The 17,754-nt window shown below is 46.7% G+C and overlaps 1 pseudogene; it reads right to left on the reverse strand.

Annotated features, from left to right (window-relative positions):
- Positions 1-270: 270 nt before the first annotated feature.
- On the reverse strand, positions 271-2,282 carry LOC125366985 (annotated as a pseudogene).
- Between the last annotated feature and the right edge of the window lie 15,472 nt (positions 2,283-17,754).

A 17,754-nucleotide genomic window follows, 5' to 3' on the forward strand; every position in this document is an offset into this window, starting at 1 on the left:
TCTCAAAATCTTTAATAGGGAGAGGCACTTATATAGAGGTAATGGCGGGAAAGAAAGGGGGCTGGCCCAAGGGCCGGTCATAGGCTAAAGACCATGTCCATCAAGTGATATCATGAAACTTCCTTTGTGGGCGTGACAACCCCATCATGGTGGCACGCACGTGTTTGCCTCCCAGGGGCAGAGGCTTTCTTTTCCGGTTGAGGCCAGAAGGTGGGAGGGGCTCCCTCCCATTGTCCCTGGGCTGGGGGAAGGGCAATCCCTAACAGAAGTCTACAAAGCCAAACCCTTTGGAGGACCCCGTTTCCCGGTCAATGATTCCTTTAAAGTCTCTTCAGTGGTTTCCTCAGACAGACCCTTGACAAACAATGTTTTGGATGCATAGACTCTGGCATTTGGTGACCCCCTGGGTCCTTGCAACTCCAGCCTGATGGCTCTGCCCTCAATTTCCCTCTTAGTACATGAGTTCAGAGCTTCTTTAGCATCTTCAAATGAAGCAAATTCTATGAACGCATACCCTTGCCATTTGGGTTCTGAGGCACTTTGATAAAAGTTGCCTTCTCGGGGTTGGGGATATGGCCTAGTGGCAAGAGCGCTTGCCTCGTATACTTGAAGCCCTGGGTTCAATTCCCCAGCACCACATATACAGAAAATGGCCAGAAGTGGCACTGTGACTCAAGTGGTAGAGTGCTAGCCTTGAGCGGGAAGAAGCCAGGGACAGTGCTCAGGCCCTGAGTCCAAGGCCCAGTACTGGCAAACAAAACAAAACAAAACAAAACAAACAAACAAACAAAAAAAAGTTGCCTTCTCAAATACTTCCTGAAGAGTTACTTCTGTTGCACTCTAGGAGAGATTGCTTAAAACCAGCGTCTTTGATTCACCTTTTGATTCTTGTCTTTGTCATTTCTCTCCAGTGGAATGCAGGGCAATGTTTCGCCCATCAACTTCTGCCCCCTGCTTTTCTTCAAAGGATTTCTCTGTATCAGCTTCTGTCTTAAATTCAATATAGGCAATCCCTTTACTTTTCCCATCATGGCTGACTACTCTGATTTCCATAGCATTTTCAAATACTTCTTTTAAATCATCCTGAGTAACGTTGAATGAGAGATTTTTGGCCAGGAGTGTTCTTGTGTTCTTGCTGCACGAACTTTCTTACTGTCTCTTCCTTTGGGTTTTTCTAGTTTAATTTCATTGCCGAAGACTTTTAAGCCAGTGAGTTCCAAGGCTTTTTCTAGGTCTTCGGCAGATTCAAAATCCACATAACCAAATTTCCTGTTTGTACCAGTTCTGACATCCATAACAGTAAGATCGTTTTTAGCAAAAAGTTCACTGATGGCAGTTTTTAAGTCTTGGACAGATTTGTTTGGGTTCAGGTTTCCAATAAAGAGATTAAAAGGTGTGGTTGGTTCTGAGCCTTCCACTTTCTGTTTCTTGGCTTCAGGAACTTCCTTTTGTTTGCTCATTTCCTTCTTTCGTTTTCCAGGTGCTTCTTTAACAGGCTCTTCTTCCTCTTCTTCCTCTTCATCTTCTTCCTCATCCTCCTCTTCATTCTCCTCCTCTTCATCCTCATCTTCTTCATCTTCCTCCTTTGCCACACTCTTGGCTTTCACAGGAGCAGCTTTTGCAGGTGCTTTCTTTCCTTTTGCTGGTATGGTATCCATAGCTTCTTCTTCAGACTCCTCCTCCTCCTCATCGTCATCCTCCTCCTCTTCCTCATCCTCATTTTCGGAGGCAGCGGCAGCAGCTGCTGTTTTCATCACTACTGGCTCAACCTCCTCCTCCTCCTCTTCCTCCTCCTCACTGTCTTCCTTCTTGGCATTCTTACCATTCTTTGCTCCCTTAGCAGGAGTGACAGCACCTTTTTTACCAAGACTTGCTACCACTGCTTTCCCTTGGGTGGCTCCCTTCTTGCCAGACACTGCAACTGCTTTCGCTGGGGTAGCGGCCTTCTTGGCTGGGGTGGCTGCCGCCTACTTGGCTGGAGTAACAGCTACTTTCTTGGAGTAATGGCTACTTTCTTGGCATGTGTGGCCACTGCAACCTTTTTTGTTTGGGCAACAACCTTCTTCGCTGGAGTTGTAGCCATCTTGCCTTTCTTTTGTGGGATGACAACCTCCTCTCCACTGCTTTCATCTTCTTCGTCATCTGACATTTCTTCATCTTCACTGTCTTCTTCTACCTCCTTTGGGGGAGGGGCCATTTTCTTGGACTCACCTTGATTTTTACCAGCCTTTGCAAGCTTCACCATGATGGCAGGTTATGACCGCAGAGGGTGCAGAGAGGAGGGGTGCAGATGAGCCAAGAAGGACCTGAGAGATGTTGATGGCCGCTACGGATAATGGAGAAGCCGGAGCGCGAGGGACTGAATGCCAGCTACCGCTCGCATCTTAATTTAGATCTTTTGAAACCATGTCAATGGATTTTCGAGATTTCAGCAAAGAAATTTTTGCATGTCTACAATTGAATTAATTAATTGAATTAATCTTAGAGTATTTTCAAAATTTTCAGCTTGAAAGACAATTTCTAATTTTTACTGAGTTATTTGTTACTGATACATGTATTATAGCTAGATGTACTCATTTCAACATATTTGTAGATCTTTTCTGGGTAACAAAGGACAGAATTAGGTCTCTTTGATGCTCTGGGGACTCGAGATCTGTAGGTCTACTTGTCCTATAGGCCTCCAGAACAGGTTCAAGAAAGCAGCCAGGGACTCACTGGGGAGCTATACAGTCTCAATCACCTTAGATAACGTAGTAGGCTTCAAGGCCGCTATGCAGATCCCTACTAAGAGTCTAGTGCTAATTGTCAAGCACCTCCCTACCTTGACCAATGGTGTCGTCCCAGATTAGGTGGGTGATGGAAAAGACTGCTACCATACTGACTGGATCATCATTTGGGGAGCCATCTGGTGCAAGGAACACCTTCCATGCACCGTGGAAGTTGTGCTCTCTTTCTTACAAGGTGAAAAGTACCTGCACAAGTTGATGACCATCATCCCTGGTGGGCTGGTGTATGAAGTATACAGTCTGCAATCATGAGATGAGCCACTGGGGTTTTGCACAAAAGGATGGATTGTGCTGTTGCCAATTGTATCGGTCACTAGTTGAAAAGGGAACATATACTAGAAACAGGAAATGCCCATGCTCTCCCCCATGGGTTAGGACCTGTCTCAAGATTTGAACGGTGGCTATACCATCTTGTAAGCCGTCAGGGTGCTACAACGGACCACTTCTGGTGTAGGGTAGGGGACGTAACATCGGAGGCGCTGATGGCACAGAGCAAGGCTGAGAATGCACCAGTAGGACTTCTGGGGGACCCTGCAACACCAGGGGAGAAAAGTTTTCACTTAAAAATACTTTAGGACATTGTTTTCCCATCCTGGACAAAAGGAGTATGTAGAGTTGTATAAAGAACACAGAATTCATTATATATATTCGCATACATATATAATATTGTCAGGCAAGTAGCCACAGACACTGTACCCTCAGGTCCCACATGCCATATTCCTTCCCTATGGATGATCTCATTCAGGCCTCCAAATATAATGCCCTGAAGGCAAGAAACTCCATGGAGGCTTGGCTAAATGTGGCAAAGGAGTTTTATTTACAACTCCAAACAGAGAACCAGAATGTTCGGCCTCATGGGGCACCGGCTTGCAGCTTTAGGAGGAGTTCCTTGCCAGCCCGCCTCTTCTCCAGCCCTGGGGCCACTTGGCTGCTAGCCCCGCCTGCCTTCTCCAGGCCCGGAACTGGAAAAGTCGGCTCTAACCAGCCCCCCCTCCCGCTTCGATCACGTGTGTTCACCAAGATGGCAGCAGGTGATGAACCCAGAGACGATCCTGGGGGCCGTGACTTCCACCCTTAGGGGAAGTCCCATGATGCCACCCTTGATGGACAGCCTAGCCAGCCTGTCACGATGCCTAGCTAGCCGCTCCAAATCCCTCCTCTTCCTGCCGCCATTACATCTATATAAATCCAATCTCAATTAAAGGCCTCGCACGTTGCTGAGACTTCTCCACGATCGCCTGCCTGTTGTTTCAGGGACTGGAGGGCGGTATGCGGCTCTCTACCTAGTATCGGCTCTACCCCTCTGGGATATGCCCAGCGCTTCTCCTGCTGGCAGGAGAAGTGCCCAGAGCCGAGTATCCCAAACAAGTCCTGAGGGCCAGAAAGAGCCAGGAGGCACAACCAAAAGTGAAAAGGAGTTTTATTTACAGAGGACGTGGATTTAAAATCTCAATGCCATACAGAGCAGTCTATTCCTGTGGTCAATACACAACCATATAGGTTATAGGTTGATGACTCCAGGCGCAACAGCAGCACCCGCAGTGCCTAGTCATCCTTCTCCTTCTCCTCACAGAGCTGGTGGACATGCTCCCCTTTCTCCTGATGCAGCTGATCCAGGGTATCCATCTGTGCTTCACAGGCAGCAATGGACTCTTGCATGGCTGTGATGTGGTCTGACAGCTGGCTGCATCGATCCTGTAGGTCATCCGCTTCATTCTGTAAATCGCTCTGTCAGGCAGGTCGGGAATGAAGCAGATTTACAGCTTCCACTTGGGCACCTGTGTGTCCTGCCTCCTCTTCGCAAACAGGCCATGGCTCCACCTGATGGCAAAGAGTGCCCGGTGCTCCAGCTTGGCCTGGCACTGGGCTACCAGGTTGGCCAGGCCCCTGCAGCGGGCCTGCTGCTCCTGCAGCTGCTGGCTGAGTTTTACCTTTGGAGGTTCAGCAGCCGAGAGTGCTTGGCGGTGAAACTCCCTCAGGACCTGAGGGTTCTCTACATCCTCGGGGACACTCATGTGGAGTGGGCTTGCCTCCTCCCTGTTTTCTTCCCCGGTGCTCTCTCCTTCCCCTTCTCCAGGGAAAGCCAGGAAGCCATGCTGGGCCTGCGGTTGCTCCTTCCTTTGCCTGGTTGCTTCTGGGCACTTCTGAGTGCCCTGTGACTCTTCCCTTTCCATCTGTGCCAGCAACTTGCTCTCTACTTGCTCCTGCTTCAGCTGCTCCAGCAGCTGGGTCTGTCTCAGCACCTGCTGCTGCAGGGCCTCCTTCTCTGAGATCAGCTGCTGATTGGTGGCTGTGTGCCGATCGCAGGTGGCTCTGAGATCCTGCAGCTGGGTCAGGCAGTGGTCGTGTAGCTCCTGCAGATCCTCAGCTGCTTGGCTCACTGTCTCAGCCACCTCTTTCCATTCTTGTAAATCCTTCTCTTGCTGCTCCAGCTTCTCCTTCAGATGTTTCTTCAGGTGCTGCTCTGATGTCAAGACACTGGCGAGCTCCTCCTGCTCACCACTCAACTTGTGGAAGGCCTCCTGAAGCTGGGCAAGCTGAGCTTTGAGCGCTCCATCGTGCCCAGGTGTGCAACTCGGGGTCTCATCTATCTTGTGCTGCTCCTTGCCCTTCTTCTCCGGTCTGTACAGCTGCTCCTGCTGCTCCAGGTTCTGGAGACGGGGCCTCTGGTTTGCTTGCTCCTGGCCGTGCAGTTGTTGCTCCAGGTTCTTTAACTCCTCCTGCATCTGGGATGCTTGGGCCTGCAGCTGCTGCTCAGCCTGACGTGGTCCCGCAGGGCGCTGCAGCGCTGCCAGTTGCTCTGTAAGTTCCTCCAGGTTGACCTGGAGTTCCAGCACCTGCCACTCCCAATCCTCTCTCTCCTCTCTCAGTTGGTTCAGCTCCTCGGATTGCTGCTGGGCCATCTCCTCCCACACGGACCTCTCCCTCCTCAGGTCCTGCGCAAACTGGTCTCTTTCCGACTTTAGTGTCTTCTCCAGGCTTCTCAGGTTGTCTCCCTGCCTTCTCAGCACCGCCCGCTCCTCTAGTGCTCCTTGGAGCTTGTGAATTCTGGTTTTCATGTGGAGCTTCTGGGCCCATAGCACTTCCCGCTGCTTCTGCAGATCGGTGGTCATTGCTTGCGCATCCTCACAGCTCCTGGTCTTTTCCTGCAGCTGAAGTGTGACATGATTCAGGTCTTGGATGAGCTGTAGGTTTTTCTTCTCAGTGTCATGCTGCTGGGTGGTGACTGTGGACAGTGCGATCTCAAGCTCTCCAATGTGCTGCTGTGCAGCGTGCAGGCGGCTGCTGAGACCTTCATGCTCCGTTTGGCTTTCCTTGGCCACCTGCTGCATGTGGGCCAGGGCAGATTGCAAGTTGCATTTTTCGGAACGCAACCTGTGGATCCACTGCTTGTGGACTTCCAGCGCATCTTGCACATGGGCCCTCTTCCCGTTCTCTTTTGCTTGTTTATCCTGCAGGTGTTCCTTTTCCTGCTTCAGGTGTTGGATCTCACTGCAGAGTTGCTGGTTTCTTAACTTGCTGGAGACCAGGGCAAGCACCAGGTGTTGGTAGCGCCTCTGCAGATCCTCGGTGTTATTGGGACTTCAGACACTCCTGACGGTGTCACCTCTGACGGCACGCAAAGTCACCAGAGGCTCAGGGTCAACACGATCTTGGGCTGTATCCTCCATTGAATGACCATCCCCAGGGGTGTTTGCCTTGGGGTCACCTCCCTTGGGACTTTTCTTTCTTTTCTTGAATTTTGCAAGGCCCTTAAGGGCAGGACAATTCTGCTGCTGCTGGTGTTCTTGCGGGAGTTTCTTTCCTGCAGCTGTTTCACTGTGTCTGATTTGTTCAGACCTCCCAGCACTGGGTCGGGAAAGATGGATGCGCCACATTGCCAGGCGGTCTGAGGACACCTCTCTAATCCCGAACAACATCTCTTTTCTACTATACCTCCTCACTCGCTTTGATTCTCACAGTCACCACTGGGCCACCTCTACCTCCTCCCTCAACTGCCAGTAGTGGTGTAGGCCAACAGAGGGAATTCTACTGCTACTAGGCAGCAGAGCACGTGGGCGTGGCCCCAAGACTGGCATCCCATTGGTCAGAGAGAAATGTGGAATCCCCAGGGTCTGGCCAGAATCTGGTGATGCAGGCAGAATCGGTGGGGTCATGATGACAGCTGCTCCTGCAGCCCAATCCCCATCTACCCCTGACCACTTTGGTTTGGGGCAAGAGTGGAACTTGCTGCAGCTGGATACATGCTCCATTTCAAATCTACCTTGCCTGGCTTCCCTCACACAATCACTGTGCCCACCACAGTTTTCCCCAGGCTTCCAATTGTCCTCCAGGGAGTGGCAGCAAGAAACACTGCTCCATGACCATGTCCGTTGTCTTGCTGTTCTCACTCCATGCAGATGGAGCTCTTGTTTTCTAACTACATTTGCTGACACTTGTATCCTGATCTGGAGTCACTGAGTGTCATAACAGTCTTGGTAGATCCTGCTCTTCCTGTCCCAGAGGGACAGGAGGGCTCAGAGACCTCACAGGTCCAGGGATCCTCTCCATGGCTATGTTGCACCCCTAGGCCATGCCTAGTGCAGCACGTGTTTTACACACTTGGGTCTGGTGCTCTCAGAGGAATCAGAAAGACAATCGTGGGAGAAATGAGAATTTCAGAGAAATCTGTGCTGCATCTAACCAGGAGGATGTGAAATCTATTCCAACACAAAAAGAATCACTTGCACATAACTGAAAACAATCTGCTAACCAAGGAGTTGACTACCTAGCCACATCCAAATGATGTTGCATGTCGAATCCAATGTAAGGATTTGAGAGCATGAAAATCCTTGGAGGCACAGCCAAAGGTAACAAAGGGGTTTTATTTTAAACCCCAAACCCAGGACAAGAACGGACTCCACGTCCAAATACTAACCTGCTACTCCCTTCTTCTGGCCTAAATACCGAGAAGCCAGAGGCCAGAAGCCAGAGCAGCCTCGATCTCCAACCTCCACACATCTCAAACTCCAAAGCTCCATACCTCCCAACCAGCTTGCTAGTATTCCTCCTTCCCGCATGCTTGCCTTTGCTCATGCCTCTCCCCTCTCCCAAGTCCTCCTTGAGGTGTCCAGGCCTCTCCGAAGGCCTCTGGCCTTGTCTCCCCATGGGCCCCTTGGCAGAGTCAGGCAGCGATCTGGTCTGCCCAGCTGCTCTGCCCCAATCCTCCCACAGACACCTCTTGCTACTTCCTTCTCTCCCTTTCCACCCCAAACACATCACCTCTCTCCCTCTCTCCACATCCACACTGCTGACCATGCCCACAAGCACATGCTAACCCACACAACACACAAACACACAACCCCCCCCACACCACTCCAAACACGTGCCCAATATAAACCTCGCAGTCCCACTCAAATGGCTCTGATGCTACACTCCCTCGAGCTGGTGATCACATTCCCCACTTGTTTTTATGTCCAAGCAAAACCATTGATTTTCTTTTCTGGCCAAATCTGTAACTACCCAACCCCCTTCCCCCCTTCCAATCAAGCAGGACATGTGCGGTAAATCCAGCACAGGACACCAGGCTGCCTCTACAAAGGGGTCAGCAGAAAACCTCTCCCTTCAGAAACACGATTCAAACAAACCAACAAAACAACATGCGGGCTAACTATAACTAAGAATCATGACCCTGTTAAACACAGTAATTAAAACTTGGTAAGTCTTAGTTTGGGGGTATTTTCTGAATCTCTCTACACAGTCCATCTTGCAGCCACCTCATCTCTCGGTACTTTCCCACTGCCAGTTTCACTCTAGAGGGATGGAACCATTGCTTTTTTCCTGTCACTTCAATAACTGATGATGTAGTTATCACTGCTGAGTTAGGTCCTTACCACTTGGTTTCCAATTCAGGTGCATGATGCCTTTTTACCCAAACCAGCTGTTCAGGCAAGAAAGTGCAGGTGGAGTTTTTCCCAAGGGGCCAGTGGGCTTGTAACAGCCGAGGACAGGCATGTGAAGAACACATTGCAAAACCTGCATTGACTGTGGTTAAATATTTCTGTTACTGTAGCTTCCACCAAGAAGGAAAGACTGTAGTCCACCATGAAGTGTTTCAAAAGGAGTGAATCCTTTAACATAAGGGTGGCATCTTGCTTGCAGAGGAGCAAAAAGGGAGGAAGTTTCCCCAGTCCTGGCCAGTCTTTGTAATTAACCTGTCTCCTTGAAGATCCTAGTCATTCTTTCCAGCTGCCCTGAACCACCCCCACCCCCATGTCTTTAGCTACAATGTAACTTCCAATTGTTTCCTAGGACCTTAGCTAATCCTTTGAGTAGCTTGGGTCCTGAAGGCCTGGCCATTGTCCGACCCCACTGCTATGGGTAAGTGAAAGGCAGGAGGTATTTCATGAAGTAATTATTTAAATGTTACTTGAGTGGTTTCTGGTTTTTGTTAGGAATTTCTCAGTCCAGCTTGAGAAAGTGTCCACTAGTACTAACAGATACTGATACCCATACTTTCCAGACTTTATCTCCCTGATGTTCTCTTCCCCAAATTCACCAGGGGAGATTCATCTTTTATCTGTGCTCTCCTCGTGTTCCCTTTTTCCAGTATTTACATATTTGATTTGCAAGGCTGTTTTAGGCACTGGCCCAGAGTAATGTAGAGATCGGCCTAGAAGGCATGAGCCAATGACCCTGTTTCACATGTGCAGTCTCCACACGTGCTCCCTTGCTGACACTGGTTTTCATGCCTCTTCCTTTCATCTTAATGACCAGTAGCTCAAGAGGCCACACTGGACTTAGGGCGGCCTCCTGAGTTGCTTGATTAGCCTGTTTGCTTACCTGAACTTCAGGGGACTCTAATTTCTTTAATGCCTGGGGCTTGGAGCCTTCTTCCACTCTTTCTCCCAAGCTTGTTTTTCTGATTCCAACTTCCTTCTCAAAAGCCTCCTTAACCGGAAAGCATCCTGCCAGGGGCACAGTAGACTTTCTTTGTCTGTCCAACTGCTAAGGGCAGCGCTGTGGCCACATCCATCTCTTTGCCCTTCTCCTGGTTCTTGAGCTGTTGCAGACTCTGCTCATGGGGCTGTTTCTCCAGCTCTGCTCTTGGTACTGTTTCATTGGGTTTGAGTCCCTGAACGGAAAAAGCATAGAACTCCTCATCAACATCATGTTTACAAACACATTCAAAGGCAAAATCACACTCAACCTAAAAATGTGAGGCCCCGGTGGCTCACGCCTGTCATCCCAGCTACTCAAAAGGCTGACATCTGGAGGATCGCAGTTTAAAGCCATCTGGGATAGCAAAGTCCATGAGACTCTGATCTCCCATGAACCACCAGGGAAAGAGGAAGTGGCGCTGTGGTTCAAGAGGTAGAGGACCAGCCTTGAGCAAAAGAAGCTCTGGGTTCATGTCCCATGTGACAGAAATAAAAACCAAAAGCTCGCTCAGTTTTCTATTTTCTGGTGCCTTAGTGCCTGGTGAAGGGAAGGGAAGGTGCAATTTGGATTTGGGGGAGGTGTACACTGGCACCTTCCTGAAGGCATCTCATGACAACTGTGTTGGTGGCCAGGTTTCTCGAGAGTTCTTTTTCTCCTCCTAAAATGAAGTGCCTCACCTAAAGATGGTGAGGCAGACAGCCATGAACTCATCCAAGGAGAAAATAAAATGAAGCAGAAGGAAAGATGCTGAAGCAGACGACATGAACTCATCCAAGGAGAAAATAAAACAAAAGTACAATCCCATCCCTACACTAGTAGCACGTGCCAGTCATCCCAGCTACTTAGGAGTCTGAGATCTGAGGATTGCAGTTCAGACAGCTCAAGACAGGACAAGTCTGGGAGATTCTGATCTCTAATGAATGGGCTTTAAAAAGCCAGAAGTGGAGAATGGTAGCTTAGTCGTGGAGCACTAAGGCCCTGAGTTCAAGCCCTAAGACCAGAAACAATACATAAATAAATGAAGAAAGCTTCAGAATCTGCTGCACTGCACCCAACTGTGAACAAAATGGACAGTGGGGACAGGAGGCATAGCTTAGGTAGAGCAGTGGTGAAGGAGCAAGAGTGAAACCTACAGGGAGTGGAGAGAAAGAAGGGTGAGAGAGGAAGAGAGAGGGGAGAGAGATGAGAGCAAGCAGGAAGCTGCATTGGTGGTGAGTGCTGCTCAGGCCCCTCAGTAGCCCTGTGGGAAAAGGGGAGAAGACACAAGTGTGTGTGGACATGTCAGGGAGAGCGAGACAGTCCAGCTGTCAGTCTCACCTGAGTGGCAACAAGATACATCAGCTCCCCGAGGGTGGGCAGAAGGCTCTGTTTCAATTTGCTGTTCCTGAAGTTTTCCTGAATTAATTCAGTTAAAAGAGAAATTGCCTGCAAAAGAGACAGATAGACAGAGTCTATTATTTCAGAACCATGTCACACTTCCTTAGTCTTTATATGAGAAGTAAACCAACCATCCTATTCATCTTGCTAGGAGTTGGGTTTTTTTTGTTTTGTTTTTTGGTGCCATGGAGATTTGAACTCATAGCTTGGAGCTTCTAAGGCAGTTCATTCTTAACAGATCCCAGCTGGGCATTGGTGACTCACACCTATCATCCCAGCTCTTCAGGAGGCTGAGATCTGAGGATCATGGTACAAAATCTACCTGGGAAGAAAATTTCATGAGACTCTAATCTCCAATGCACCACCAGAAAACTGGAAGTGGCAGAGTGGCTCAAGTGGTAAAGCCCTACCCTTAATTACAAAGAGGCTCAGGACAACACCTGAGGCCCTAAGTTCAGGCCCCATGACTGACAAAAAAAAATGTCCCTTTGGTTTAGTAACATACAAGGTAGAATTAGCAAGTAGCTGGGCTGGTGCTATTGTAGCCATGGGTTCACTCCTCCCTCCCCCGCCCCCCCCCAGTAGGTTTGAGAAAAGCATCTTTTGGACTTTCTAGCCAGGGCTGGCTTTGAACCACAGTCCTCAGATCACATCCTCCTGAGTAGCTAGGATGATAGCAGTCTGACCCACTGGATGTGAATAAGGATATTTTCAAGGTCAAGAGCAGGTATATTGCTGAGTATGTTTGCTTATATCTGTAATCCCAGTTCTGTGCGAAGTAGACACTGGGAGAATTGTGGGTCAAGGCAAGTCTGGGCAAAAAAGTTAGTGGGATACCCCCCACCCCCATTGCAACCACTAAATTGGGCATGGTAGTGGTGTCTGTAATTCCAGCTTAGAGAGGAATTGTTTTGAGGATTACAATTTGAGAGCGACTGGGGAAAAAAGAAATTAAAATTCAACACTCTATCTGAAAAATAAAGCAAAGTAATAATAATAATAATAATAATAATAATAAAGGCTTGGTGTGTATATTTGCTAATAAGCACAAGGGCTCTGAGTTCAAATGTCAGGCTTGCCAAAAAAATTCAAAAATAGTGTTACACATATTATTTCTGTAGAGAGATCCCAAGTTATGTACAGAATGACCAGCCTCTGTAGGCTTTGAACCATTTTGTGTAAGTCATGTGCCTCCCGATAAAGCCCAAACCCCCAACATTTCTGCTCACATTTATTACAAAATGGCTTTTGATTTCATAGCAGCAGTTTGAGCACAAGCAATCCAGCCCTGAATGATTATTTGCAATATTCAATCAGCCAACAGCACTGGAATTCATAGTTTCCATTCATGTAATAGAACTAGCCATACGTAGGACTTAAAATATAATAATGTGCTTTACAAATGAGACAGAAGCCCTCTCTTCTTTTCCTTTATGTGGCATCTTCAAAAATACAAGAGTCGCACTACAGTGCCTGATTATCTTATTTTGTAGATTTTAATTTCAAGGTTGGAAGAGCAGGGTTTTGGGTTGTTGGGTTGTTGGTACTGTGGCTTCAACTCAGGACCAAGATGTTGCCCTTTAGCTTATGTGTTGACTACCACGAGAGCCACAGCACCACTTGCAATTTTCTGGTTGTTCATTGGAGGTAAGAATCTCATGGACTTTCCTGCCCAGGCTGGCTTTGAATGGTGATCTTCAGATCTTAGCCTCCTGAGTAGCTGGACAGGGGTGATCTACCAGCACCTGGAAAAGGGTCCATTTTGAACCTTCATGTCACTGCTTCCAAAGTGAGATGGAACTATATTATGTTACCCCATCAACATTAATTTTTAAATCACACACTGTGCACCCAGGGCATTAGTTCAAGCCCTAAGACCAGCACCAAAAAGGAAAAGAAAGAAAGAAAAGGAGGGGGGGCTTTTAGTTGCTAAAATAATCTAAAAGTTATGTCACCAATGCTATGAATTCCTAGTATTTATTTGTTTGTTCTTCAGAATCTTTTTTAAAAAAGCATTTCCAGATGTCCTAAAATAAATTGAACCAGGGAGCTTATTGTAAATTGCATTCTTCTGTTCCAGGGAATAGATCTGATTTAGCTGTGTTTCGTGAGATTCCTGCCCTGTTGGACCCAGGTAACTGCAACTGTAGTCAGGACATAGGAGATGCAGAGGCAGGTGGACCAATGCACACTTTATTTCAGGAGGGCTAGGGCTTATATAGGGTTAGAAATCAATTCACAACTTCAAGGGTAAAATTAATACAGAATGATATCCATATCAATACAAAAGTTGCATATGTCACTACTGCAAGGGATGAGGCTATTACAAAGGTTGTCACTACTTAAAAGGGCTTTGCTACTACAAAGAATGTTGATACTAAAACAAAGGAGTAAACCAGTCAAAGCAGAACTCTATCACCTAGCTACTATTTCCTTGAGACTAATTATCTTTGACCATGAATTCTCTATTTACTGTGGCAGCTGGGCTAACAAGTCTCCTCAGGGAGGCTCTATACAGGGGAGGAGTCTCACAACAAAAGTGGCTTCCTTTTGCCAACAAACACAGGAGACTATTAATGGAGATTTCCCCCCTGTAGGCCTATTAGTTTGCTAATAAGGCATCAGAACTTCTGTGCTGAGGCTGTTTCCCATAGGTCAGAGAATTTATTCTCCCAAACTGCCCCACACCAACTCACTTTCCAAGTGGCTTTCATCTGATACAAAACTAAATGTGATACTTTGCTAACTTCCCAAATCACACAGCAATCAAATATATGAGCCCTAAAATCTAGCAATGGTGTTGGGTGCCAGTGGATCTTGCCTGCCATCCTGGCTACTCAGGAGGCTGAGATCTAGATGACCATGGTTCAAAGCCAGTGCAGGCAGGAAAGTCTATGAGATTTTTATCTCCAATGGACCACAGAAAAAGCCAGAAGTGGTGCTGTGACTCAAGTGGTAGAATGATAGCCTTGAGCAAAAGAAGCTCAGGATAGTGCTCAGGCCCTGAGTTCAAGCCCCAAGACTGGCAAAAAAATTAGTCATAGCAGAAAAAACAGGGCTGAAAATTGTTCCACAAACTGTCAGTTCAGAAGCGAGATGAATGCCATCATTATAAAAAAATTAAGAAGCATATATTTTAGGAATTATTTGATGAGAAGGTTTGAGTTCAAACAAAAGGAAAATTCAAATATAGAAATTTCCCAGATGAGACACTCCTGCATATTACAGATTAGCAGAAGAAATGAATCAACAAGGTGACAAGGCTTCAATTTACTGCAGCAAAATGTGATCAAGATTCAAAGCTTGAATTTATCATTTTCAGCTATCACATGGTCTAAATTCCAAACAGAAGCCATGCACCAATGGCTCAGGCCTATAATCCCAGCTACTCAGGAGGCTGAGATATGAAGAATCATGGTTCAAAGCCAGCCGGGACAGGGAAGTGGCTACTTCAAATATGACAACAGATTGCCTGTGTAAAACTCCAAAGTTCTAACACACACACACACACACACACACAAACATACACTAAAACTGTCATCACCACTTTTCCTATAGCATGAATGGAAAACAGGATTAGCAGGGAATAAGAATCACCAGGAAGGGGAATCAGAAAAAGAGGGTAAGGATGGTGAAGATAAAGTACGTTATGTAAGGAAATGGAATAACAAAATCTGCTAAAAACTACCTTAAAAGGCTTGGAGAGGAAACCAATGTTAGTGGTTCATACCTGTAATACCATCTACTCAGGAGGATGAGATCTGAGAACTGAGGTTCAAAGCCAGCCCAGACAAGAAAGCCCACTGAGAGTCATATCTCCAATTAACCAGCAAAAACCTGGAGGTGGAAGCAAAGCTCAAGTCGTAGAGCACCAATGATCAGAAAAAGCCAAATGAGAGCTGGAGGTTCTGATTTGAAGCCTCATTAACCTACAAATATGTACACACACATACACACACATTCACACACACATGTTCACACACATACAAGTGCCACTACTGACTAATGATACTAGAGATTGAAAATCAGGAATTCTTATATGAAATTACCTTGCCACAGATTTATTTGTATTTCTTAAAATGGATATGAAAGGCAGGTGCCGGTAACTTAAGCCTATCATCCTAAATACCCAGGAGGCTGAGACCAGAGGATGGCAAGTTCAAAGCCAGCCTGGGCAGGAAAGTCTATGAGACTCTTATCTGCCATTAGCCACCAGAAAACCAAAAGTGGTGCTGTGGCTCAAAGTGGTAGATTGTTAGCCTTGAGCAAAAGAAGCTCAGGGACAGTGCCCAGGCCCCACGGAAGATTGAAAAAAAAAAAAAGAAAAGAAAGAAAAGAAGAACAAGTAATCTATTCCTATTTTCTCTGTTCAGCATGGGGAAGGGGCAGAAACAAGGGCTAGAGAAGCACTTTGAGAACACAAAGGACCCTGAAACCCCAACTTCAAAGCAAAGGCACCATGGCCTCTGCCATTGCTGATTGCCCAGTCAGGAGCACTCCTTCTCTCAGAGCACAAGCTGTGTGCTATTCTCCATCGACTGGACAGCTCCAACAAAACTCAGCACAAGCTCCCCACACCAAAACCATCTGCCACAGCACAACAAAAATCCTCTCCTGGCCCCAAGACGTTCCTCTTTCTCATAAAGGCCTTAGGATTCTTCTCTATTTTCACTTATGAGACTCTCCTGGTGCAAAGGACAAAACATAACAACCCACTAGAGACAATCAGGTGGAAGGATAGCACATGACAACCAATGAGGCTTAAGTGGTAGAACACTAGCTTTGAGAGAAAAGCTCAGAGGCAGTGCCCAGGCACTGAGTTCAAGCCAGAAGACCAGGACAAAAAGTGTAAAAAAAGATTAAAAAAAAAGAGGGGGGGGATAAATACTGGGGCCAATAAATAATTTAAGACTGGGCATGGTTCAATAATGTAATCTTAGCTACTTGGGAGGTAGAGATTTCAAGGATAACAGTTCTAACCCAGCCCAGGCAAAAAGTTCATGAGATTCCCAATGGCTAGAGGCACTACTGTATATCCAGCCACAGGCAAGCCCTCCAAGCTACATGTGAAGTAAAAACAGGCAGATCACAGTCCTTAAGTTAAAAAAAAAAGTGGATCACAGTCCATCTGGATCAGCCATAAATCAATCCTATCTGAAAAACAACCAACACACAAAGGATTAGAGGCATGATACAGTGGTATAGAGTGCCTGCCAAGCAAGCACAAGGCCTTGAATTGAAACTTGAAGACCAGCAAAAATTGAAAAAAAAGAAAAAACGTACCTCAATGACAGGCACATTATTCTGGAGCTCAGTGGGATGGGAGGCAAGCAAGGTGATCATACAAACTACCTTCAAGCATCTACACAAGAGGGAACACAGAACACAGGCTTGGAAAAGCAGGCACTGAGGCAGGAAGCGCCAAGGAAGGCCCTCAAAGCTTAATATGTACATGAGAAGTCCAGGCTTGGGTGGGGGGGAATATAGTCATTTGGTTGAGCTGCAAAGGCTACCAGAACCTTCTTTGTAATGCTTGGCCTTACTTTTGCTTTTCTGCTTGGCATGTTACACCTACAAAAAGCAAGAAGAGCCAGGCGTTGTTAGCTTGCACCTGTCGCCCTACATTCTTCTGAGGCACAAATAAGCAGATCACAATCCAGGCCAACCCAAAGAATACACTTAAGATTTCATTCAAAAATCAATGAATGTAAAAATAGCTGCAAGTGTAGCTCATATGAGTACAAAACATAGTGCTACAAAAAAAATGGTGGTGGGAAGGGAGATCTGTAGATCACAATCCCATTAAGATGTAAATAACACCTGTTCTGCTGGCTCATGCCTGTCATCCTCAAGAGGCTGAAATCTGAGGACCAAGGTTCGAAGCCAGCCCCAGGGAAGACAAATCTGAGAGACCCTTATCTCCAAATAATGAGCAAAAAGCCAAAAGTAGAGGTGTGCCTCACACAGTCCAGTACCAGACTTGAGTGGACAAGAGGTCCCAAGTTCAAATCCCACTTTTGGCACATAGATGAACTGATCTTTTTCAGAAGAAATACACAACCATTTTTGAAGGTTCTACAATTCCCCATAATCTCAGACTTGTATTTAGAACATTCAGGATAATGACTCTCTTTTAACTTTTGAAGTTTATAATCAAGCAGTCTCCAGAAATGGCCCAAGTCAGAGTTATCATTGCTCCGTAGTATGTACTCATTTAGGACTAAACTTGTGGCGTCACACAGGCTGCAGTAATTTCCTAAAATGGTGACACACACTTTACATGTGCATACACATGCCAGTTTGGAGCAATCCTTAAATACTGGGTGAGCAGGTAGAACTAGAATAAAAATTAAACACTATACATTCAGTCCATGAACCACCACCTAAAAAGGAACAGCTAAGTGAGTAACTCAGACTAAAAGGTAAATGATTGCCCATAGGAAGGAGGTAAGGATTTACAAATAGACAAAAAGCACATGCAGGATGTGGAGAAAGATCAATGCAGAACCTAGTGGCTTACGCCTGTAATCCCAGCTACTCCAGAAGCTGAGATCAGAAGATCCTGGTTCGAAGCCAGTTTAAGCAGATACATCCAAGAGACTCTTGTCCCACATTAAGCCACAAAAAAGCTGGAAGCATAGGTGAGGCTCAATCGGTAGTGGTCCAGGAT

Source organism: Perognathus longimembris, chromosome 18 (assembly GCF_023159225.1).
Source record: "Perognathus longimembris pacificus isolate PPM17 chromosome 18, ASM2315922v1, whole genome shotgun sequence".
Classification (NCBI taxonomy): Eukaryota; Metazoa; Chordata; class Mammalia; order Rodentia; family Heteromyidae; genus Perognathus; species Perognathus longimembris.